Below are 25,326 nucleotides of genomic sequence, written 5' to 3' on the forward strand. Positions count from 1 at the left end.
TCTATTGTCCATTCTATCTCCAAGATTTCGGATCAACCTTACTATCATTATTCTGAATTCTTTTTCAGGTAGACTGCCTATTTCCTCTTCATTTGTTAGGTCTGGTGCATTTTTATCTTGCTCCTTTATCTGCTGTGTGTTTTTCTGTCTTCTCATTTTGCTTATCTTACTGTGTTTGGGGTCTCCTTTTTGCAGGCTGCAGGTTCGTAGTTCCTCCTGTTTTTGATGTCTGTCTCCAGTGGCTAAGGTTGGTTCAGTGGGTTGTGTAGGCTTCCTGGTGGAGGGGACTAGTGCCTGTGTTGTGGTGGATGAGGCTGGATCTTGTCTCTCTAGTGGGCAGGTTCACGTCTGGTGGTGTGTTTTGGGGTGTCTGTGGCCTTATTATGATTTTAGGCAGCCTCTCTGCTAATGCGTGGGGTTGTGTTCCTGTTTTGCTAGTTGTTTGGCATAGGTTTTCCAGCACTGTGGCTTGCTGGTCGTTGAGTGAAGCTGGGTGCTGGTGTTAAGATGGAGGTCTCAGGGAGATTTTCGCCGTTTGATATTATGTGGAGCTGGGAGGTCTCTTGTTGACCAGTGTCCTGAAGTTGGCTCTCCTACCTCAGAGGCAGAGCCCTGCCTCCTGGCTGGAGCACCAAGAGCTTTTCATCCACACGGCTCAGGATAAAAGGGAGAAAAAGTAGAGGGAATTAGTAGAAGTATGAGGAAAGAAAGAAGGAAAGGAGGGTAGGAAGGAAGGAAGAAAGAAAGAAAGAAGCAAAGAAGGAAAGAAGGCAAGAAGGAAAGAAAGGAGGGAGGGAGGGAGGGAGGAAGGAAGGAAGGAGGGAAAGAAGGAAAACAGACAGAAAGAAAGAAGATACAGTAAAAATAAAATAAAGTATAATAAAGTTATTGAATTAAAAAATTCTTATTTAGAAAAAAAAAAGGGACGGATAGAACCTTAGGACAAATGTTGGAAGCAAAGTTATACAGACAAAATCTTACACAGAAGCATACACATACACCCTCACTAAAAGAGGTAAATGGGGAAAAATCATAAATCTTGCTGTCAGAGACCACCTCCTCAATTTGGGATGATTCGTTGTCTAAAGGAGGGAAGGAAGGAAGGAAAGAAAGAAAGAACGAACGAAGGTAAAGTATAATAACGTTATTAAAATTAATTATTAAGAAAAAAAATTTTTTAAAAAAACATGGACGGATAGAACCCTAGGACAAATGGTGGAAGCAAGACTATACAGACAAGATCTCACACAGAAGCATACACATACACATTCACAAAAAGAGGAAAAGGGAAAAAATCATAGATCTTGCTCCTAAAGTCTACTTCCTTAATTTGGGATGATTGGTTGTCTATTCAGGTATTCCACAGATGCAGGGTATATCAAGTTGATTGTGGAGCTTTAATCCGCTGCTTCTGAGGCTGCTGGGAGAGATTTCCCTTTCTCTTCGTTGTTCTCACAGCTCCCAGGGCTCAGCTTTGGATTTGGCCCTGCCACTGCGTGTAGGTCGCTGGAGGGCGTCTGTTTTTTGCTCAGACAGGATGGGGTTAAAAGAGCCGCTGATTCGGGGGCTCTGGCGCACTCAGGCCGGCGGGGAGGGAGGGGCACGGAGTGCGGGGCGGGCCTGCGGTGGCAAAGGCCGGCGTGACTTTGCACCAGCCTGAGGCGCGCTGTGCGTTCTCCCGGGGAAGTTGTCCCTGGATCCCGGGAACCTGGCAGTGGCGGGCTGCACAGGCTCTGCGGAAGAGGGGTGTGGAGAGTGACCTGTGCTCGCACACAGGCCCCTTGGTGGCGGCAGCAGCAGCCTTAACGTCTCCCGCCCGCCTCTGGGGTCCGCACTTTTAGCCGCGGCTTGCGCCCGTCTCTGGATTCCATGCTTTCAGCCGCGGCTCGCGCCCGTCTCTGGATTCCGCGCTTTCAGCCGCGGCTCGCGCCCGTCTCTGGGGTTCGCGCTTTTAGCCGCGGCTCGCGCCCGTCTCTGGAGTTCCTTTAAGCAGCGTTCTTAAACCCCTCTCCTCACGCCCCAGGAAACAAAGAGGGAAGGAAAAGTCTCCTGCCTCTTCGGCAGGTGCAGACTTTTCCCCGGACTCCCTCCCGGCTAGCTGTGGTGCACTAACCCCTTCAGGCTATGTTCAAGCTGCCAACCCCAGTCCTCTCCCTGCGCTCCGTCTGAAACCGAAACCCGAGCCTCAGAGCCTCAGCTCGCAGCCCCGCCCGCCCCGGCGGGTGAGCAGACAAGTCTCTTGGGCTGGTGAGTGCCGGTCGGCACCGATCCTCTGTGCGGGAATCTCCCCGCTTTGCCCTCCGCACCCGTTGCTGTGCACTCCTCCGCGGCTTCGAAGCTCCCCCCTCCGCCTCCCGCAGTCTCCGCCCGCGAAGGGGCTTCCTAGTGTGTGGAAACTTTTCCTCCTTCACAGCTCCCTCCCTCTGGTGCAGGTGCCGTCCCTATTCTTTTGTCTCTGTTTTTTCTTTTTTTCTTTTGCCCTACCCAGGTACGTGGGGAGTTTCTTGCCTTTTGGGAGGTCTGAGGTCTTCTGCCAGCCTTCAGTAGGTGTTCTGTAGGAGTTGTTCCACGTGTAGATGTATTTCTGGTGTATCTGTGGGGAGGAAGGTGATCTCCGCGTCTTACTCTTCCGCCATCTTCCTGTGACTCCCCAACATGGTTTTTATAGAGATGGAGCTTGTTTTGTTGTTAGTAGAGGGGAGAAAACAGATTTAAAACACACAGACACACTCACCAAAAACCCTCTGATTACTGTGCTTCCTAAGGTATGATTATTGATGATTCTGTAGTGTATCTCACTACACTTCATCTAATATTTTTTTCTCTCTCATTTAAAAAAAATATTATCTTAACAATGGACATGTGAACATTTTTGAAAAGGTGCTACTTTTGGAGATCCTGCTACTGCCCACCCGCAAGGTGGGTGGGGACTTTTATCCAAGCCTGAGTCTGTTCTCTGCAAAATGAACCAGATAGGGTTAAACAAGATAAGCATTTTGTGAAGAATGACTCCTTCTGCATTGGTAGCTTATGCTGAACTGACCCTGCTTTCCATTCAGTGATATCCTCAAGCTTCACAAGTAAAATAGTAAGGCCACAAATTCATCTTATCTGCATCTCTCTTAGGTCCTTTCCTGTGTTCACCTTCTCTCTGTGCAGTGTTTCATTGTAAATACATGTTGTATTTGATAACTACATTAAAATGAAAGTGATGTTTGTAGCAATTTATTTATACAGCTGTTTACTTTCTTTCATCTCAGCTGAATCCATAAATAAAAATCTTTTCCTTCAAGCAGTTGACATTAAAAACACTCATATTTAAGAAAACCTGCAAAAGAATATGCTATCTTTATGATTTATTAAAAGCAGATAAATGAGAAGTAAAAAAAATACCTTTCAGCCTACTATCATGAACTAAAGAGGGAAAACATGGCAACTGGTATATATGTCAAGAAATGCTAGAGAATTAGTTTTTATGACTTGAGATCTATTTCAGACAAAAGGGTGGAGACAAATAGTCCTTGTACTTTAACTGTGATTTATTTTACTAGTAAAGCCCTATCTATGTAGCACAGCCTAAAGTCTGGATTTGAAATGGATTGTCAGCTGCAGCCAGACCATGTAATTCAAACTGTGAAGTGAAACTTTGAGTTGAGATCTGCAGCTTGTGTTAAGATAGAAGGCTTCTTTATTTAGAAATTCCTATTAAAAATAAAGGTAAGGGGAACTAACTGCCGAACAATCAACGACAGGAAGACACTGGAACTCACCAAAAAAAATACCCTACATGGGCTTCCCTGGTGGTGCAGTGGTTGAGAATCTGCCTGCTAATGCAGGGGACATGGGTTGGAGCCCTGGTCTGGGAGGATCCCACATGCCGTGGAGCAACTAGGCCCGTGAGCCACAACTACTGAGCCTGCACATCTGGAGCCTGTGCTCTGCAACAAGAGAGGCCACGATAGTGAGAGGCCCGTGAACTGCGATGAAGAGTCTCCCCCACTTGCCACAACTAGAGAAAGCCCTCGCAGAGAAACGAAGACCCAACACAGCAAAAATAAATTAATTAATTAATAAACTCCTAGCTCCAACATAAAAAAAAAATACCATACATGCAAAGACAAAGGAGAAACCACAATAAGATGGTAAAAGGGGTGCTATTACAATAAAATGAAATCCCATAACTGCTGGTTGGGTGACTCACAAACTGGAGAACACTTATACCACAGAAGTCCACCCACTGGAGTGGAAGGTTCTGAGCCACATATCAGGCTTCCCAACCTGGGGGTCTGGCAATGGGGGGAGGCATTCCTAGAGAATCCGACTTTGAAGCCTAGCGGGATTTGATTGCAGGACTTTGGCAGGACTGGGGGAAAGAGAGACTTCACTCTTGGAGGGCACACACAAAGTAGCGTGCACATCAGGACCCAGGGGAAGTAGCAGTGACCCCATAGGAGAACCAGACCTACCTGCTAGTGTTGGAGGGTCTCCTGCAGAGGTGGGGGGCAGCTGTGGCAGACCAAGGGCCAAGGAAACTGGCAGCAGAAGTTCTGGGAAGTACTACTTGGCATGAGCCCTCCCAGAGTCCACCATTAGCACCACCAAAGAGCCAGGGTAAGCTCCAGTGTTGGGTCACCTAAGGCCAAACAAGCAATAGGGAGGGAATCCAGCCCCACCCATCAGCAGAGAAGTGGTTTAAAGTTTTACTGAGCTTTGCCTATCAGAGCAACAGCCAGCTGTACCAACCACCAGTCCCTCCCATTAGGAAACTTGCACAAGTCTCTTAGTTAGCCTCATCCACCAGAGGGCAGACAGCAGAAGCAAGAACTACAGTCCTGCAGCCTGTGGAACAAAAACCACATTCAGAGAAAGATAGACAAGATGAAAAGGCAGAGGGCTATGTACCAGATGATGGAACAAGATAAAACCCCAGAAAAACAACTAAATGAAATGGAGATAGGTAACCTTCCAGAAAAAGAATTCAGAATAATGATAGTGAAGATGATCCAGGACCTCGGAAAAAGAATGGAGGCAAAGATCGAGAAGATTCAAGAAATGTTTAACAAAGACCTAGAAGAATTAAAGAAGAAAGAAACAGAGATGAACAATACAATAACTGAAATGAAAAATACACTAGAAGGTATTAATAGCAGAATATCTGACGCAGAAGAACAGATAAATGACCTGGAAGACAGAATGGTGGAATTCATGGCTATGGAACAGAATAAAGAAAAAAGAATGAAAAGAAATGAAGACAGCCTAAGAGACCTCTGGGACAACATTAAACGCAACAAAATTCTCATTATAGGGGTCACAGAAGGAGGAGAGAGAGAAAGGACCAGAGAAAATATTTGAAGACATTATACTTGAAAACTTCCCTAACATGGGAAAGGAAATAGCCACCCAAGTCCAGGAAGCGCAGTGAGTCCCATACAGCATAAACCCAAAGAGAACCACGCTGAGACACATAGTAATCACACTGGCAAAAATTAAAGACAAAGAAAAATTTTGAAAGCAGCAAGGGAAAAACCACAAATAGCATACAAGGGAACTCCCATAAGGTTAACAGCTGATTTCTCAGCAGAAACTCTGCAAACCAGAAGGGAGAGGCATGATAAACTTAAAGTGATGAAAGGGAAGAACCTGCAACCAAGATTACTCTACCCAAAAGGATCTCATTCAGATTCGATGGAGAAATCAAAAGCTTTACAGACAAGCAAAAGCTAAGAGAATTCAGCACCACCAAACCAGCTAAAGGAACAAATGCTAAAGGAACTTCTCTAAGTGGGAAACACAAGACAAGAAAAGGACGTACAAAAACAAACCCAAAACAATTAAGAAAAAGTTCATAGGAAAAAGTTCATACATATCGATAATTACCTTAGATGTGAATGGATTAAATGCTGCAACCAAAAGACATAGGTTTGCTGAATGGATAAAAAAACAAGACCCCTAGATATGCTGTCTACAAGAGACCCACTTCAGACCTAGGGACACATACAGGCTGAAAGTGAGAGGATGGAAAAAGATATTCCATGCAAATGGAAAGCAAAAGAAAGCTGCAGTAGCAATACTCATATCAGATAAAATAGACTTTAAAATAAAGAATGTTACAAGAGACAAGGAAGGACACTACGTAATCATCAAGGGATCAATCTAAGAAGAAGATATAACAATTATAAATATATATGCACCCAACATAGAAGCACCTTAATACATAAGGCAACTGCTAACAGCTCTAACAGAGGAAATCCACAGTAACACAGTAAAAGTGGGGGACTTTAACACCTCACTTAAACCAATGGACAGATCATCCAAAATGAAATTAAATAAGGAAATAGAAGCTTTAAATGACACAATAGACCAGTTAGATTTAATTGACATTTATGGGACATTCCATCAAAAAACAGCAGATTAGGGCTTCCCTGGTGGCGCAGTGGTTGAGAGTCGGCCTGCTGATGCAGGAGACATGGGTTCGTGCCCTGGTCTGGGAAGATCCCACATGCCGCAGAGCGGCTGGGCCCATGAGCCATGGCCGCTGAGCCTGCGGGTCCGGAGCCTGTGCTTCGCAGTGGGAGAGGCCACAGTGGTTAGAGGACCGCGTACCACAAAAAACAAACAAACAAAAAACCCCAGCAGATTACACTTTTTTCCCAAGTGCGCACAAAACATTATCCAGGATAGATCATATCTTGGGTCACAAATCAAGCCTCAGTAAATTTAAGAAAATTGAAATCATATCAAGCATCTTTTCTGACCACAATGCTGTGAGATTAGGAATCAATTACAGGGAAAAAAATGTAAAAAACACAAACACATGGAGGCTAAACAATATGTTACTAAACCACCAAGAGATCACTGAAAAAATCAAAGAGGAAATAAGAAAATACCTAGAGACAAATGACAATGAAAACATGACGATCCAAAACCTATGGGATGCAGCAAAAGCACTTCTAAGAGGGAAGTTTATAGCTACCTATGCAAGCCTACCTCAAGAAACAAGAAAAGTCACAAATAAATAATCTAACGTTACACCTAAAGGAACTAGAGAAAGAAGAACAAACAAAACCCAAAGTTAACAGAAAGAAATCATAAAGATCAGAGCAGAAATAAATGAAATAGAAACAAAGAAAACAATAGCAAAGATCATTAAAACTAACAGCTGGTTCTTTGAAAAGATAAACAAAATTGATAAACCATTAGCCAGACTCATCAAGAAAAAGAGGGAGAGGACTCAAATCAATAAAATTAGAAATGAAAAAGGAGAAGTTACAAAAGACACCGCAGAAATACAAAGCATCCTAAGAGACTACTACAAGCAACTCTACTACCACAAGCAACTCTATTCCAATAAATTGGACAACCTGGAAGAAACAGACACATTTTCAGAAAGGTGTAACTTTCCAAGACTGAACCAGGAAAAAATAGAAAATATGAACAGACCAATCACAAGTAATGAAATTGAAACTGTGATTAAAAATCCTCCAACAAACAAAAGTCCAGGACCAGATGGCTTCACAGGTGAATTCTATCAAACATTTAGAGAAGAGCTAACACCCATCCTTCTCAAACTCTTCCAGAAAATTGCAGAGGAAGGAAAACTCCCAAACTCTATGAGGCCACCATCACCATGATACCAAAACCAGACAAAGATACTACAAAAAAAGAAAATTACAGACCAATATCACTGATGAATATAGATACAAAATTCCTCAGCAAAATACTAGCAAACAGAATCCAGCAAAACATTAAAAGGATCATACACCACGATCAAGTGGGATTTATCCCAGGGATGCAAGGATTCTTCAACATATGCAAATCAATCAATGTGATACACCATATTAACAAATAGAAGAATAAAAACCATATGATAATCTCAGTAGATGCAGAAAAAGCTTTTGACAAAATACAACACACATTTATGATAAAAACTCTCCAGAAAGTGGGCATATAGGGAACCTACCTCAACATAACAAAGGCCATATACAACAAACCCACAGCAAACATCATTCTCAATGGTGAAAAATTGAAAGCATTTCCTCTAAAATCAGGAACGAGACAAGGATGTCCACTCTCACCACTATTATTCAACATAGTTTTGGAAGTCCTAGCTATGGCAATCCGAGAAGAAGAATAAATAAAAGGAATACAGGTCAGAAAAGAAGAAGTAAAACTGTCACTGTTTGCAGATGACATGATACTATACATAGAGAATCCTAAACTAGAAAACTACTAGAGCTAATCAATGAATTTGGTAAAGTTGCAGGATACAAAATTAATGCACAGAAATCTCTTCTATTCCTATACACTAATGATGAAAAATCTGAAAGAGAAATCTTGGAAACACTCCCATTTACCATTGCAAGAAAAAGAATAAAATACCTAGGAATAAACCTACATATGGAAACAGAAGACCTGTATGCAGAAAAGTATAAGACCCTGAAGAAAGAAATTAAAGATGATAGCACCAGATGGAGAGATATACGATATTCTTGGATTGGAAGAGTCAATATTGTGAAAATGACTATACTACCCAAAGCAATCTACAGATTCAATGCAATCCCTATCAAATTACCAATGGCATTTTTTACAGAACTAGAAGAAAAAATCTTAAAGTTTGTATGGAGAAAAGACCCCAAATAACCAAAGCAGTCTTGAGGGAAAAAAACAGAGCTAGAAGAATCAGACTCCCTGACTTCAGACTATACTACAGACCTAAAGTAATCAAGACAATATGGTACTGGCACAAAAACAGAAATATAGATCAATGGAACAAGATAGAAAGCCCAGAGATAAACCCATCCACCTATGGTCAACTAATCTATGACAAAGGAGGCAAGGATATACAGTGGAGAAAAGACAGTCTCTTCAATAAGTGGTGCTGGGAAAAGTGGACAGCTACATGTAAAACATTGAAATTAGAACTCCATAACACCATACACAAAAATAAACTCAAAATGGATTAGAGACCTGAATATAAGACTGGACACTATAAAACTCTTAGAGGAATATATAGGAAGATCACTCTTTGACATAAATCACAGCAAGATCTTTTTTGATCCACCTCCTAGAGTAATGGAAATAAAACCAAAAATAAACAAATGGGACCTAATGAAACTTAAAACGTTTTGCACAGCAAAGGAAACCATAAACAAGACACAAACACAACCCTCAGATTGGGAGAAAATATTTGGAAACGAATCATCGGACAAAGGAGTAACGTCCAAAATATATAAACAGCTTATGAGCTCAATATTAAAAAATCAAACAACCCAATCCAAAAATGGGAAAAAGACCTAAATAGACATTTCTCCAAAGAAGACATACAGATGGGCAAGAAGCACATGAAAAGCTGCTCAACATCACTAATTATTAGAGAAATACAAATCAAAACTACAATGAGGTATCACCTCACATCAGTTAGAATGGGCATCCTGAGAACTCTACAAAGAACAAATGCTGGAGAGGGTGTGGATAAAAGGGAACCCTCTTGCACTGTTGGTGGGAATGTAAATTGATACAGCCACTATGGAGAACAGTATGGAGGTTCCTTAAAGAACTAAAAATAGAATTACCATATGACCTAGCAATCTCACTACTGGGCATATACCCAGAGAAAACCGTAACTCAAAAAGACACATGCACCCCAATGTTTATTGCAGCACTACTTACAATAGCCAGGTCATGGAAGCAGCCTAAATTCCAATCAACAGATGAATGGATAAAGAAACTGTGATACATATATACAATGGAATATTACTCAGCCATAAAAAGGGACAAAATTGGGTCATTTATAGAGACGTGGATGCATCTAGAGACTGTCATACAGAGTGAAGTAAGTCAGCAAGAGAAAAACAAATATCATATGTTAATGCATATATGTGGAACCTAGAAAATGGTATAGATGAACTGGTTTGCAGAGCAGAAATTGAGACACAGAAGTAGGGAAAAAAACATATGAACACCAAGGGGGGAAAGCAGTTGGGGCTGTGTTTGGTGGTGTGATGAATTGAGAGATTGGGATTGACATGTATACACTGATGTGTATAAAATGGATGACTAATAAGAAAAAATAAATAAATAAAAAATAAAAAAATAAGGGTAAGGGGTGGAGTCAAGGTGGCCATGTGAGAAGGTGCCGAGTTAGTGTCTACCCACAACTAGGGCACCTACTGGTCACTGGTGGGGGACTCTGACGCCCAAGGAGATGGGAGGAACCCCCAAGCAAACTGGTAGGACATGGTGGTACTGAGGGTGGAGAAGTGGTGGCTGTACAGGATTGGTACCCCTGAGGCCAGGGAGATTAGGAGAGGCATGTGGGAGGGGCCCTCTGGGACGAGCAGGAGAGCAGTAGAGGGTGATTACCCCACCCACTTGCACCCAGGGAGCCTGCTGTGCTCCCAGGCCAGTATGCTCCTCTCCAAAGCCTCTTCTAGGCCACATGGGTCCTGGGCGCATAAGAAGGAAGCTGGGGAGATCAGGAGTGGCAAGTGGGAGGGGCACTCCAGGAGGAGTGGGAGAGGAGCAGAGGGCATTTGCCCCCCCCCCCACTGGGGCTTGGGGAGCAGGCTGAGCTCCCCAGTTGGTCTGCCCTCCAAGGTCGTCCTCCCCTACCTTCCCACTCCCCCACCCCCACTAGCTGCCACATTGGCCCTGGGGACATAGGAAGAAGGCTGAGGGGAGAACAGGAGAGGCAGGTGGGAGGGGCCGTCCAGGACTGTAGGAGCAGGAGAGGAGAGCCCCATCCTCTTGAGCCCAGGGAGCATGCTGGGCTCCCAGGTGATGTCCCCCACCCTCTGAGACCAGGGGTGGGTGGCACACCTGGGCCCCTTCTGTTCAGTTGTGCCTAAGCCTCACCCACCACAGCCCCCAGGGCCTTTTCCAGGCCATGGGTCCTAAGCATAGACCCCGCCCACCACATAAGCCTCACCCTTGCTTATGCCCCACCCTCCACAGCCAAGGCCTTCCCCTCCCCCCCCCCCTTTTTTTTCCTTTTCCCTCCTCTTTTTTACTATTGTGGTACTGTTATACCTTCTGGTTTTTGTTTCACCTATATTTTAATTTATATATTCTTTCTAACATATCTGTTAGTTTCCTAGTCTAATTTTATTTTTTACTTTGTTATTGTTCTCTCTTTTTTTGGCACTCCACACAGCTTGTGGCATCTTGGTTCACGATCCAGGGTTAGGGCTGGAACTCCTGCAGTGAGAGCTCCAAGTCTGAACCACTGGACTAACAGAGAACCTCAGACCCCAGGGAATATTCATTGGAGTGAGGTCTCATGGAGTTCCTCATCTCAGAACCAAGACCCAGCTCTACCCAATAGCCTACAAACTCCAGTGTTGGAAACCTCAGGCCAAACAACTAGTAAGACAGAAACATAATCCCACTTATTAAAAAAATAAAAATGAGGTGTCAAAAAAATATTTCACAGATGAAGGAGCAAGGTAAAAACCTACAAGACCAAATAAATGAGGAGGAAATAGGCAATCTATCTGAAAAAGAATTCAGAGTAATGATAGTAAAGATGATCCAGAATCTTGGAAATAGAATGGAGGCACGGGCTGAGAAAATACAAGAATTATTTAGCAAAATTCTAGAAGAACTAAAGAACAAACAAACAGAGATGACCAACACAATAACTGAAATGAAAAATACACTACAAGGAATCAGTAACAGAATAACTGAGGCAGAAGAACGAATAACTGAGCTGGAAGTCAAAATGGTGGAAATAACTGCCAAGGAGCAGAATAAAGAAAAAGAATGAAAAGAATTATAGACAATCTTAGAGACCTCTGGGGCAACACTAAACACACCAATATTCAAATTATAGGAGTCCCAGAAGAAAAAGAGAAAAAGAAAGGGTCTGAGAAAATATTTGAAGGGATTCTAGGCAAAAACTTCCCTAACATGGGAAAGGAAATAGTCACCCAAGTCCAGGAAGTGCAGAAGAGTCCCATACAGGATAAAGCCTAGGAAAAACACACCAAGACATATATTAATCAAATTAATAAAAATTAAATTCAAAGAAAAAATGTTAAAAGCAGCAAAGGTAAAACAAAAAATAACATACAAAGGAATCCCCATAATGTTATCACCTATTATTTCAGCAAAACTCTGCAGGCCAGAATGGAGTGGCAGAATATACTTCAAGCAATGAAAGAGAAGAACCTACAACTAAGGTTACTCTACCCAGCAAGGATCTCATTCAGATTCAATGGAGAAATCAAAACCTTTTCAGACAAGCAAAAGCTAAGAGAATTCAGTACCACCAAAACAGCTTTACAACAAATGCTAAAGAAACTTCTCTAGGCGAGAAACACAAGAGAAGAAAAAGACCCACAAAAACAAACCCAAAACAATTATGAAAATGGATAGGGACATACATATTGATAATAACCTTGAATGTAAATGGATTAAATGCCCCAACCAAAAGCCACAAACTGGCTGAATGGATACAAAAATAAGACCCATATGTATGCTATCTACAAGAGACCCACTTCAGACCTAGGGACACATACAGACTGAAAGTGAAGGGATGGAAAAAGATATTCCATGCAAATGGAAAGCAAAAGAAAGCTGGAGTAGCAATACTCATATCAGATAAAATAGACTTTAAAATAAAGACTGGTAAAAGAGATAAGGAGGGACACTACATAATGATATAGGGATCAATCCAAGAAGAAGATATAACAATTATAAATGTTTATGCACCCAACATAGGAGCACCTCAATACATAAGGCAAACGCTAACAACCATGAAAGGAGAAATCAACAGTTACACAATAATAGTAGATGACTTTTAACACCCCACTTACACCAATGGACAGATCATCCAAGCAGAAAATAAATAAGGAAGCTCAAGCTTTAAATGACACAATAGACCAGATAGATTTAATTGATATTTATAGAACATTCCACCTGAAGGTGGCAGAATACACTTTATTCTCAAGTTTACATGGGACTTTCTCTAGGATAGAACACATCTTGGGTCACAAATGAAGCCTTGGAAAATATAAGAAAATGGAAATCACATCAAGCATCTTTTCTGACCACAAGGCTATGATATTGGAAATCAATTACAGAAAAAAACTGTAAAAATCACAAATACATGGAGGCCAAACAGTGCGCTACTAAATAACCAAGAGATCACTGAAGAAATCAAAGTAGAAATTAAAAAATACATAGAAACAAATGACAACAAAAACATGACAAGCCAAAACCTATGGGATGCAGCAAAAACACTTCTAAGAGGGAAATTTGTAGCAATTCCACCTCACCTCAAGAAACAACTCAAGTAAACAATCTAACCCTACACTTAAAACAGCTAGAGAAAGAAGAACAAAGAAAACCCAAAGTCAGTAGAAGGAAAGAAACATAAGTATTAGAGCAGAAATAAATGAAATAGAAATGAAGGAAACAGTAGCAAAGATTAATAAAACTAAAAGCTGGTTCTTTGAGAAGATAAACAAAACTGATAAACCCTTAGCCAGACTCATCAAGAAAAAAATGGAGAGGACGCAAATCAATAAAATTAGAAATGAAAAAGGAGAAATCAAAATTGACACCTCAGAAATACAAAGGATTATAAGAGACTACTACAAACAACTATATGCCAATAAAATGGACAACCGTGAAGAAATGGACACACTCTTGGAAAGATACAATTTTCCAAGACTGAACCAGGAAGACATAGAAAATATAAACAGACCTATCACAAGTAATGAAATTGAAACCATAATTAAAAATCTTCCAACAAACAAAAGTCCAGGACCAGATGGCTTCCCAGGCAAATTCTATCAAACATTTAGAGAAGAGCTCACACCTATTTTTCTCAAACTCTTCCAAAAAAATTGCAGAGGGAGAAACACTCCCAAATTCATTCTATGAAGCCACCATCACCCTGATACCAAAACCAGAAAAATATATCACAAAAAAGAAAATTATAGACCAATATCACTGATGAACATAGATGCAAAAATCCTGAACAAAATACTAGCAAACAGAATCCAACAACACATTAAAAGGATCATACACTATGATCAAGTTGGATTATTCTCAGGAATGCTAGGATTCTTCAATATATGCAAATCAATGAACCACATTAACAAATTAAGGAATAAAAAGCATATGGTCATCTCAATAGATGCAGGAAAAGCTTTTGACAGTATTTAACACACATTTATGATAAAAACTCTCCAGAAAATGGGCATAGAGGGAACCAATCTCAACATAATAAATGACGTATATGACAAACTCACAGCTAACATCATACTCAATGGTGAAAAACTGAAAGCATTTCCACTAAGATCAGGAAGAAGACAAGGATGTCCACTCTCACCACTCTTATTCAACATAATTTTGGAAGTCCTAGCCATGGAAATCAGAGAAGAAAAAGAAATAAAAGGAATACAAATTGGAAAAGAAGAAGTAAAAGTGTCACAGTTGCCGATGACATAATATTGTACGTAGAAAATCCTAAAGATGCCACCAGAAAACTACTAGAACTAATCAATGAATTTGGTCAAATTGCAGGGTACAAAATTAACGCACAGAAGTCTCTGGTATTCCTATACGCCAACCACGAAAGATCAGAAAGAGAAATTAAGGAAATAATCCCATTTACCATTGTAACAAAAAGAATAAAATACCTAGGAATAAACCTGCCTAAGGAGGCAAAAGACTTCGACTCAAAAACTATAAAACACTGATGAAAGAAATCAAAGATGACATAAACAGATGGAGAAATATACCATGTTCTTGGATTGGAAGAATCAATATTGTGAAAATGACTATACTACCCAAAACAATCTACAGATTCATTGCAATCCCTATCAAACCACCAATGGCATTCTTCACAGAATTAGAAGCAAAAATTTTACAATTTGTATGGAAACACAAAAGAACCCAAGTAGCCAAAGCAATCTTGAGAAAGAAAAACAGAGCTGGAAGAGTCAGGCTCCCTGACTTCAAACTATACCACAAAGCTACAGTAATGAAGACAGTATAGTACTGGCAGAAAAACAGAAATATAGATCAATTGTACAGTATAGAATGCCCAGAGATAAACTCATGCACATATTGTCACCTAATTTATGACAAAGGAGGCAAGAATATACAATGGAGAAAAGACAGTCTCTTCAGTAAGTGGTGCTGGGAAAACTGGACAGCTACATGTGAAAGAATGAAATTAGAACACTCCCTAACACCACACACAAAAATAAACTCAAAATGGATTAAAGAACTAAATGTAAGACCGGACAATATAAAACTCTTAGAGGAAAACATAGGGAAAACACTCTTTGACATAAACCACAGGAAGTTCTTTTTTGACCCACCTCCTAGAGTAATGGAAATAAAAACAAAGATAAACAAATGGGACTTAATTAAACTTAAAAGCTTTTGCACAGCAAAGGGAACCATAAACAAGATAAAAAGACAGCCCTCAGAATGGGAGAAAATATTTGCAAATGAAACAACAGACAAAGGATAAATCTCCAAAATATACAAACAGCTCATGCAGGTCAATATCAAAAAAACAACAATCCAATTAAAAAATGGGTGGAGGACCTAAATAGACATTTCACCAAGGAAGATATACAGAGGACCAAGAGGCTTATGAAAAGATGCTCAATATCACTAATTATTAGAGAAATGCAAATGAAAACTACAATGAGGTATCACCTCTTGCTGGTCAGAATGGCCATTATCAAAAAATCTGGAAATAATAAATGCTGGAAAGGGTGTGGTGAAAAGGGAACCCTCCTGCACTGTTGGTGGGAATGTAAATTGATATAATAACCACTATGGAAAACAGTATGGAGATTCCTTAAAAAACTAAAGATAGTTTTAGTTTAGTTTCTATTTCCCAGCAATCCCACTACTAAGCATATACCCTGAGAAAAACATAATTCAAAAAGAGACATGTACCACAGTGTTCATTTCAGCAGTATTTACAATAGCCAGGACATGGAAGCAACCTAAGTGTCCATCAACAGCTGAATGGATAAAGATGATGTGGCACATATATACAATGGAATATTACTCAGCCATAAAAGAAACAAAATTGAGTTATTTGTTGTGAGGTGGATGGACCTAGTGTTTGTCATACAGAGTGAAGTAAGTCAGAAAGAGAAAAACAAATACTATATGCTAATGCATATATATGGAATCTATAAAACAAATTGTACTGATGATCCTAGTTGCAGGGCAGAAATAAAGACATAGACATAGAGAATGGACTTGAGGACACGAGGTGGAAGGGGGAAGCTGGGGCGAAGTGAGAGTAGCATTGACATATACATGCTATCGAATGTAAAATAGCTAGTGGGAAGCAGCAACATAGCACAGGGAGATCTGCTCAGTGATTTGTGATGACCTAGAGGGGTGGGATAGGGAGGATGGGAGGGAGGCTGGAGAGGGGTCGGATATGAGGGCATATGTATGCATATGGCTGATACACTTTGGTGTACAACAGAAACTAACACAGTATTGTGAAGCAATTATATTCCAGTAAAGGTCTATTAAGAAAAAATAAAGGTAACACTTTACTTCAGCTGTTTTGCATCCCAGGTTTCCAGGAATAGACCTCAATCAATCAATAGATCTCAATTTCAAATATTCTCTCCCATTCTCTGTGTATGTATATTCTTCTTGATTAGAACATATGCCCCTGTTTTTTCAGTGAATGTAACTACCATATATGCTGTATAATCTAAATATTTCTACATCTTAGTTCTCTCTTAGAGCCCACACTTTTAGCAGGATTTGTCATTTCATTAGTTTCGATGAGAAATAGCATGGAATAGTGCAGGGTTTCCTGAAGTGAGCTTACCAAGACACTGTTTCCCAAAATATTAATGAGAGTGTTATGCAGAATGCATTATGTGACCATTTAAGAAACATTGGGCTGAATAAAATTAAATCCATTTTTCCTTGCATAAATTCCCAGAACTGTTGATATGACATTGTGAATCTCCAAAAAGAAGAGATTATTTCAGTGTTTCTCAAATGTTTATGTGGAACTTCCTTTTTATAATCCCACAAAAATTCTGTTCCTCCAGTTATCTATTGCTTTACAATGCACAAAACCCTAATGTAGATCAATTTATGACTATCTCTCACAATGTGTGCCTGACTGGATTGGGTTCTTGCTTGGGGTCTCTTGTGCAGTTGCAATCAGAAGAGTCTGGGCTTCTTATTACCTCAGGATTACCTGAAGATTCAACTAGCCTGGGCATTTATATGATTGGCAGTTGTTAGTGGCTGCTGGCTGGGAGCTCAGCCGTGATTGTCAACAAGAGTGCTTACCCACATCCTGGCTGCATGCCTATGGGTTCTCATTGGGATTTAGGGAGGGAGTGTTCTCACAGGGGGCATCTGATGAGTGACCATCCCCAAGAGACCAGGGAGGAAGCTCCAAAACTTCTAATATTCTAGGCTTAGAAGTCTCAGAACATCACTTCTGCCACAGTTTCTTGGTTCAGCAAGGTTCAAGACCAACCCAGATCCAAAGGAGAAGGGGGTTAGGCTCTACCTCTTTTCTTAAAATTTTTTAAAAATTGAAGTATAGTTGATCTACAATGTTGTGTTAGTTTCAGGTATACAGCAAAGTGATTCAGTGATATATATATATATATATATTATATATATATAAATTCTTTTTCAGATTCTTTTCACTCATAGGTTATTACAAAATATTGAATTTAGTTCCCTGTGCTATACAGTAGGTCCTTGTTGTTTACCTATTTTATATATAGTAGTGTGTATCTGTTAACCCCAAATTTCTAATTTATCCCTCCCCCCTTTTGCCTTTGGTAACTGTAAGTTTGTTTTCTCTGTCTGTGGGTCTATTTCTGTTTTGTACATAAGTTCATTTGTATCATTTTTCTTAGATTCCACATATAAGCGATATCATACGATATTTGTCTTTGTCTGGCTTACTTCACTTAGTATGGCAATCTTTAGATCCATCTATGTTGCTGCAAAAAACATTATTTCATTCTTTTTTATGACTGAGTAATATTCCATTGTATAAATATACAACATCTTTTTTAAAAAATAAATTTATTTATTTTATTTATTTTTATTTTTGGCTTTGTTGGGTCTTCGTTGCTGTGCACAGGCTTTCTCTAGTTGTGGCGAGTGGGGGCTACTCTTTGTTGTGATGTGCAGGCTTCTCATTGTGGTGGCTTCTCTTGTTGAGGAGCATGGGGTCTAGGCATGCAGGCTTCAGTAGTTGTGGCTCTCAGGCTCAGTAGTTGTGGCACACGGGCTTAGTTGCTCCGCAGCATGTGGGATCTTCCCGGACCAGGGCTTGAACCCGTGTCCCCTGCATTGGCAGGGGGATTCTTAACCACTGTGCCACCAGGGACATCCACCACACCTTCTTTATCCATTCGTCTGTTGATGGACATTTAGATTGCTTCCATGTCTTGGCTATTGTAAATGGACATTGGTGTGTGTGTGTCTTTTTGAATTATAGTTTTCTCTGGATATATGCCCAGGAGTGGGATTGCTGTATCATATGGTAATTCTATTTATAGTTTTTTTGAGGAAACCCATAATATTTTCCATCGTGGCTGTCCCAATTTACATTCCCATCAACAGTGTAGGAGGGTTCCCTTTTCTCCACACCTTCTCTAGCATTTGTTATTTGTAGACTTTTTGATGATGGCCATTCTGAGGTGACATCTCACTGTTGTTTTGATTTGCATTTCTCTAATAATTAGCGATGCTGAGCATCTTTGCATGTGCCTTTTGGCCATCGGTATATCTTTAGAGAAATTAGACTCTACCTCTTGATGGAGACACCTGAGCATGGAGGAAGGGAAGGGATGAATGGTGGGCATCTTCCAGATGTTTCAGCATCTCATGGACACTGACATTCTAGAAAACAGTTTGGGTGGTGATGAATCTAAGTGTGTGGGGGCAGGGTGGTAGAGGGAAGCCCACCCACCGGAGAGTATTCTGTCACTGACAGTGTTTCGAACTGCTGGTGTATGGTGATAATAAAAAGCATACCAAGTTTTAGGGAGTTTTACTATTGTTTTAAAATTCTCTACAAATAGGGTTGCCAGGTGAAATACAGGATGCCCAATTAAATTTGAATTTCAGATAAACATCAAAAAAATTTTTAGCATAGGTAGGTCCCAAATATTGCATGTGGGCATGCTTATACAAAAAAAATGGTTATTTATCTTAAATTCAAATTTAATTGGGTGTCCTATAATATTTTTGCTAAAGCTGGCAGCACTTATCTACAGATAATGTCCTCCTTTAGTGCCAGTATTATCACTGGACTCCTCCTTCTGCCCTCCCACTTGCTCCCTGCTTCCCATATTGCTACACCATTGAGCCATTGAGTTTGGAAAAAAAATTGATGTAACGAAGTTTTAGGTTTTAGAGCCAGAGAGATCTGATTTCAGATCCTGACTCTGCCATGTACCAGCCTTGTAACTGTAAGTCATTTATTCTCAGTGAGCCTCAGTCTCATCACCTGTTGGGACTGGTCATAACTGGCAGGATTGCTAGGCGCTTAGGTGAGATGATGTGTGTATGTAACTCAGTGATTGGGGCATAACAGGTATGGAACCAAATGTAGTCCTGCCTCCTGTTCTCCCAGATAAAGCAGAGCAAGAGGAAAATGCCCTGTGCTTTGCAGATGCTGTTTATTTGCTGACGAATGTCAACAGGCAGGAATCTAGGTGAGGTTTTTGTTTCTTTGTTTTAATTCTTGCAAAAGAATGAGGTAGTAAATGAGGTATCATCTTGGGAGTTGCAAGATTGGTTTAGTCCATGCTGGGGAAGAGAAATTTTAAATGATGATGACTGTGCTGTCAACACTGTAACTGGCCCGTATAATAGACCTCTATTATATAATCCTTCTGAATTGCCACTAATGATCTTTTAATTTTGAGTTTATTTGCTTTCATATTCACAGTTTTATGAGGATTGTTACCTAAAAGCTGTCAATTATAGCATAATTGACTGTAGGAGTCAATTTCATAATTGTTATTCTGATTAACCCACCAAGACAAATTTGAGGACATGTTAAATCTGAATTAATGCCATGAAAACAGTTTTCTTGGGTGAACCTTGATCATTCAGGGAAATATTTTGTGAACATATACTCTGCCAAATACTGTGGAATTCTTTCTGAAGGAGACGTGGTAAGCTCCATTTTTACATGTAGGGAAATTTGAGGCTCAAATTGACCTCAAGACTTGTTGACAGTCGCTAAGCTAAGAGAGGTAGATGTGGCCCTGCCTGCTCACCCATTGTCACTAGGCTCACCTTGTGGTGGAGTGCGATGGTCCTTTCTCAGTGCTGGTACCAGCTGACCTGCTAGCAGTGGTCTGCAGTGTCAACCACAGGCCACCTGCTTGAGAGACCCTGTTCTGTCTTCAACAGTGTTAATGGCCTTTCCTTTATTTGTCTTAGAGGCTTGTCCTCCTTAATTAGATAATTCTGGTTTGCAATTCCGAAAGACCACACCTGGAAACGTCTCTCCTACCCCCCCCCCACCCCTTTATTTTCATCACATGCACAACTTAACTTCTATCATAGTTCTCCTGGTGTCACACATCTTTCCTCTGCCCACCTCACAACTGTACCTTTATTTTTATTAGTGTACTTATTTTTTCATAGCTTCGTGTTTGTTTTTACTCACCAGGAGATCCTTAGTGCTTTGTACCTGGTAAGCATATAATGTAGAGTTGAGGACTGAAAGAATAAGTGACTGAATGAACCCAGATAGTGTTACCTAAAACCTATTTTTTTCACTTCCTATTCTCCCAAAAGACTTCATTTTGCACATGAGGGGACTGAAATTCAGAGAGGTTAGAGTTTCTCCAAAGTCACACAGCACTCAGAAGCTGGGTCTAGGACTTTGCTCTCTCAAAGGCTGGGACTCCCCCTCTTTCTGTAGATTTGATCCAGCTCACCTGTATGGCAGAACATGGTCACAGGAATGCTGGTTTTTCTTTGCTGGTGATGAATGGAAAGAAGGTCTTGAAGAATTGAATCAGCCTATGTTGGTTCTACAATCATCTCTGCCCTTTGGATTTAGTCAGAATCCAAGGTGTGTATTTATATTGATTCCTCTGTACTTTTCTGTTTTTTCTTCTGTTTCTACAATGACTCAGCATTTTTCATCATTTTTTCCTCTTCAGTTTATCTAAAAAATAGCCCTTTAACAATAAAATATTATAGTTTATTCAAATATAATAGACTTCTTAGAGATTCCACATGCCTAAGATTTGAAGCCCTATGTTGAAATGCCAAAAATATTAGTGAAATCCTATATAGCTAATAGCTTTTCTAAAATTCCACAAAAGGAGTCCTCTCTTTCCATGCTACAGCCTGCACGTCTGCTGTGGTGGTGGTATGGTGAGTGGTACCTTTTATATTGACTGACAGAATAAATAGAGTCTAAAGCCAAAATAACCCACAGCAGATGACTGAATGCATGTTAAACTTAGCTAAGGGTAAAGGCACCTGTCATTTTAAAACGTTCATTTCACTTCCTCTGTTTTCAGTGGCGGGGGTTGTGGTAGGGTAGTGTGGGTTGCCAAAGCAAGTAAGAGAGAGAGGAAAAACATAGGATACATGAGAGATGGTAGGGAAAAGTCAAACAGTATTTCCATTCTACTACGAATTTATAGAATTCTTGACTGATGGAGCTAAGAGAACTCTTAAAAACGCTCACCTTCCTCCCTTATTTTATAGATTAAACATTGCAAAGTCCAGAGAGGTTATATGACTTATCTAGGCTCAGACAGTTATTTAATAGAGGAGTCTTTGATGTCCATTCATCTTTAAGGGTCAGCTCACTCTTTACCTTCAATGTGAAGACTTCTGTGAGCCTCCCAGGTAAGGCGTGTCCCCACCCCCAGCACTGCGGTGGCATTCCTTTCTATACCTGCGGTGTTGTGGGTACCTTCCTTTCCACTTGTCTCCCTCAGCCTTTGAGTTCCATGAGTTCCAGTATTACACTCTCCATGGATCAAGGAGCAGAGAGGGAAGAGGGTGATTTGCCTGTTTGCTACTATGGAGGAGACTCACTTCCCTTTTTCTTAATCCAGGCCTGTTTGCCCATCACTATGTAGGAATTTCCCAGATAGCTCCTTTGTCGTCCCTCAGGAGTTTCCTTTTTGCTGATTTCTAAGATCCAGTCTGCTTCAATGGCTCTCAGACCTGGCATCGTTTCCTGGTCCGTTACTCAAGAACTGATTTATCCAAGGCAGGTTATTTAGTCTTTTTGAGGATTGGCTTTCTCTCTTCTGTGAAGTGGGTATATAAACAGCTATATTTCAAGATCCTCATTCAGACTCTAAGGTAGGAGAAAGACAGCCCCTAATAGTTCTGGCCTTGCCTTTTGTCATTTTTCTGTTGGCTCTGGATGGGATGAGGCTGAACTGGTATGGCAGTGAGCGGAACAGTCACTTCTGGAAGGACTTGGTGAGTGATTTCAGTTGTTATGTTGTTATGATTGTTGTTATTTTTCTTCTGATCCTTAAAATTTTTAAATCTTTTGTTCATTTTATGTTATCTAGAATTTTCTGTTAATAAGATAGATTACATTGATTGATTTTTCAATGTTGAACCAACCTTGCATACCTGGAGTAAATCCCACTTGGTTGTGGTATAGAATTCTTTTCATGTATTTTTTAAATCATTTGCTGATATTTGTAAGGAAATTTACATCTATGTTCATTAATCATTTAGCTATTAGTCATTTTTTTCTTATAATATCTTTATCTTGTTTCAGTTTTAGGGTAATTTTGGCCGCATAGAATTAATTAGGATGTATTTCTTCTGTTTCTGTTTTTTGGAAGAGAATGCAGAGAATTAGTGTAATTTCTTTTTTAAGTGTTTGGTAGAATTTACCAGTGAAACTATTTAAGCCTGATGCTTTCTTTTTTATGGAAGGCTATTGAATATTGATTCAATTTTTAAAAAATTACATACAGGGCTATTCAGCTTTTTTTTTGTCCTTATGTGAGTTTAGTCATTTGTGTCTTTTAAGAGTTCATCTGATTTATCTAAATTGTCAAATTTGTGGACATAGAGTTGCTTGTAGTAAGGATTCCTCTGTTACCATTTTAATATCTATGAGATCCATAGTGATGATATTTCTTTCACTTTGACATTGGCAATTTGTGTCCTCTCTTTCATTCTTGGTTAGCCTGGCTAGAGGTGACTTTGGGTGGTGTTTCTATGCAGACTTTTGGTGCCATCTTAACCAGAAGACTTTGTTACACACTTTTTTTCATTCAGTCTTTACAACAGTTTTAATGGTCAGATATTCTTATTAGTATTTTACAGGTGAAGAAAACAGGGAGCCAAACCTTTTTCAGTAAGAAGGGAGAACAATATTATAGTTATTATAGGGACCCTTCTGTGCCTTAAAGTAGTCCTTGATTGTCTTCCAACCTAATCTCTTCTCGTAGGAATGGAGACCTATGCTGCATTGGCTCCATAATCCTAGAGAAGGAGATTGTTTGATGGAAATGAAACAGAATGGGTTAATGTTGGCAGAGCATTGCCTTTCAATTCCATTGAAATTAAAATGGCAGGATGACCCTAGTTTTATTACTCTTAAGTAATTTTTAATTAAGGGTTGATTCCATGCACAGCTGGTTGCATCATACAGACATGCTCTATGTTCTCTTTTGGTCCTGCTTCCTAGGGAGAGCAAGGGGAGATTTCCTTGTTCTGCAGTGTGACCACAGTGAGGTAAAAGACATTTTGGTTCTTGGTTTTGATTCCTTGGGTAAATTACATGTATAGCACCCTACTGGGAGGACATTTTCCTGTCAGTTGCTGAAGAGAAAAGCCCAGATAAATATGTGAACCTTGTTTGACATTTATAAGCAAGCTGGACAATTTCAAGAAATGAACTAGATAATAAAGACAGTTCCATAAAAGGTGGCTGACTGATAGTTTAGCCAAAATATGATGCCTGGTGGTTTATGGCAATTTTCTCTAACAGGAGTAGATATTGAATTTATTTAAAAAGTGGCTCGAGAGTCCTCCTTATGCTTCTAAGGCATTGACACTTTTTGGAAAGCACATACTAGAAGAAAAAATAATTCAGGCCATAAAATGAGGATACTGTATGTGTGTGTGTGCATGCTAAAGGGAGGGGCCTTAGTTCAGTGTGCTATTGACTTCATACAGACAGGTTGATAGACTGCATTTTATGACTGTGTAGACTGCAGACTCATTGCCAATGCAGACTTTGTTAATGGAAAGAAAAAGACAGTGATTTAAGGAAATTTATTTGATTTCAAAAAGCGGCTCATGCGCAATTCCCTCTATGATATTTTAAGCAAATATGCCGTTAAAGATTTGCATCCCATTCTCAGCACAACTTCTTTCATTCCTCTTTTTAAATTAAGTTATAGAATAGCAAAATCTCATCACCAACTTTAAAATTCTCTCAGGCATTTTAACTACAAAGTCAGAACAAGTTTGCCTGCTACTTCAATGGGCTGCTAGCACAATGAGAGGGAAGAGGATGTGCTCATTCCAATAAACATAGGAAAGAATGAGGATATGTTTTCATACTGTTTCTGCCACAAATTAACTGTGCAGCCTCTGCAAATAATGTGTATTCTTGAACTCTAAGTCTTTATTTTTTAAGTGGAGATTAAAATACCTGTTAAATTTATATCAGAGAGTTGAAATGGACATAAAGTGAGATAGTGTATATGGAAAATAGTCCCTTATGATTCTGCAAGTCTCTCTGGCCCAGTTTGCATGGATGTAGCATATTTTGCGAGTATAAATTTTGTTTCTAAAACTTTCTGGAAATCCTATGTGGGTAGATGTAGGCAAATTGTTGACACAGCATTAAGTTCTATGAATACAATTACTTTGTCTTTATCTGTTGAGTTTCCTACATTTGAGCACATAGAACTGAGACATAAAAATATGCTAGTGTATGTGTTTGTATGTGCGTGTGTGTGTGTACACAGAGGTGAGGTATGATTCAGTGTCTTCTTCAAAACACTCAATGCCCCAAATAAAAGCACTCTAGTAAAGATAGCTTAACTTTAGAAGACAGTAAAAAACAGATGATACCTTAGAATATTGTCGTATCTCACTGTGTTTCTGTTTGCATGTAGCCAGATCACTGTTTTTGTCTTTTTTTAAAAAAAATCATTCCACCAAGCTGCACCTTTTAATTGGAGTGTTTATTCCATTTACATTTAATGAAATTACTATAAGAGGTAAGACTTACATTTTCCATTTTGCTATTTATTTTTTATATGCCTTGTCTTTTTTGTTGTTCTGCCTTTCCTCTTTTACTACCTTCGTTTG

The 25,326-nt window shown here is 39.9% G+C and overlaps 1 pseudogene; it reads right to left on the reverse strand.

Annotated features, from left to right (window-relative positions):
* LOC101327809 (mitochondrial carrier homolog 1-like) overlaps positions 1-22,201 on the reverse strand; it is a 91,596-nt pseudogene extending 69,395 nt beyond the window's left edge.
* Positions 22,202-25,326: the final 3,125 nt, after the last annotated feature.

Source organism: Tursiops truncatus, chromosome 10, assembly GCF_011762595.2.
Source record: "Tursiops truncatus isolate mTurTru1 chromosome 10, mTurTru1.mat.Y, whole genome shotgun sequence".
NCBI lineage: Eukaryota > Metazoa > Chordata > Mammalia > Artiodactyla > Delphinidae > Tursiops > Tursiops truncatus.